We start from the raw sequence: 1,456 nt of genomic DNA, 5'->3' as shown, positions 1-1,456 counted from the left end.
CAAATACCTCCTCCTTTTGAGGATTTCGTCCCCGATATCACTATTGTGGAAATAAAGATGGGTATTTCGCCTTCATCTCATCTTTACGCTCCCACATCCAATTTGGTCCTCGATGGTGCTTCCACTTGATCAATACCAAGTCTATTTCCTTATTACGTAGTTTCACTTTTCTCTCGTTCAGAATGGATTCTGGTTCTTTAATGTATCTTAATTTCTCATCTACTTTGACTTCGGCTAAGGGCACTGTCTCTTCATGTTTACCCAAGCATTTACGTAAGTACCCGACATGAAACACATCGTGTATCCCCGTAAGTTCCTCCGGTAACTCTAGTCGATAAGCTTGTTTTCCGATACGCTCCAATACTTTGAACGGGCCAATAAATCATGGACTTAACTTTCCTTGTTTTCGGAATCGAAGTACACCTCGCCAAGGAGAAACTTTCACCATTACCATATCACCTACCGAGAACTCGATTGGCCTTTTGCGATGATCTGCATAAGTCTTTTGACGATCTTGGGCAGCTCTCATTCTTTCGTGAATAGTCTGAATTTTGTCATGAGTGATCTGAATAAGTTCGGGACCAACTAAAACTTTCTCYCCCGTCTCTCGCCAACACAAGGGTGTACGRCACTTACGTCCGTATAAAGCTTCATAGGGAGCCATTCCAATTGTTGAGTGGTAGCTATTGTTGTAAAAAAACTCAACCAAGGGTAGATGAGTATCCCAGCTACCACCAAATTCTAAGACACATRYRCGYAGCATATCCTCGAGAGTCTGAATGGTTCGTTCTGATTGACCATCGGTCTGAGGATGATAGGCCGTACTAAACGCATGACGTGTTCCCAACTCTCGTTGAAATCTAGTCCAAAAATTAGAAGTGAATTGAGAGTCGCGATCCGAGATAATCTTCACTAGTACACCATGTCGCGAAACAACTTCATCTATGTACAACCGCGCCCATCGATCCATAGAGTAAGACTCTCGAACAGGTAAGAACAATGTTGATTTGGTCAATCGATCAATTATAACCCAAATACTGTCGTTTTGATGTTGGGTCTTTGGTAGTTTAGTAACCAGATCCATCGTTAGTTCCTCCCATTTCCACATCGGTACCTCAAGAGGCTGTAAACTTCCATACGGTTTCTGGTGTTCAGCCTTTACTTGCAAGCATGTGGTACATTTCTCGACATAACGTCCAATCTTAGTCTTCATCCCAGGCCACCAGTAATCTAAACGAAGATCTTGGCACCATTTTGGTACTTCCTGGGTGTATTGATAATCGCGACTTATGTGCTTCTGCTAAAACAACATCTCGCATGCCGCCAAGTTTGGGGACCCAGATTCGAGTCTTAAAGACCTTTAAACCACGTCCATCTTCAGAGAGAGAATCATTGTATCCTACCATTCGTTCTACTTTGACATTCTCAGGCTTCAAAGCCTCAATCTGCCATTTCC

Source organism: Cynara cardunculus, assembly GCF_001531365.2.
Source record: "Cynara cardunculus var. scolymus isolate 2C chromosome LG 14, CcrdV1, whole genome shotgun sequence".
Taxonomy (NCBI): Eukaryota; Viridiplantae; Streptophyta; class Magnoliopsida; order Asterales; family Asteraceae; genus Cynara; species Cynara cardunculus.
This window is presented reverse-complemented; position numbering follows the sequence as displayed.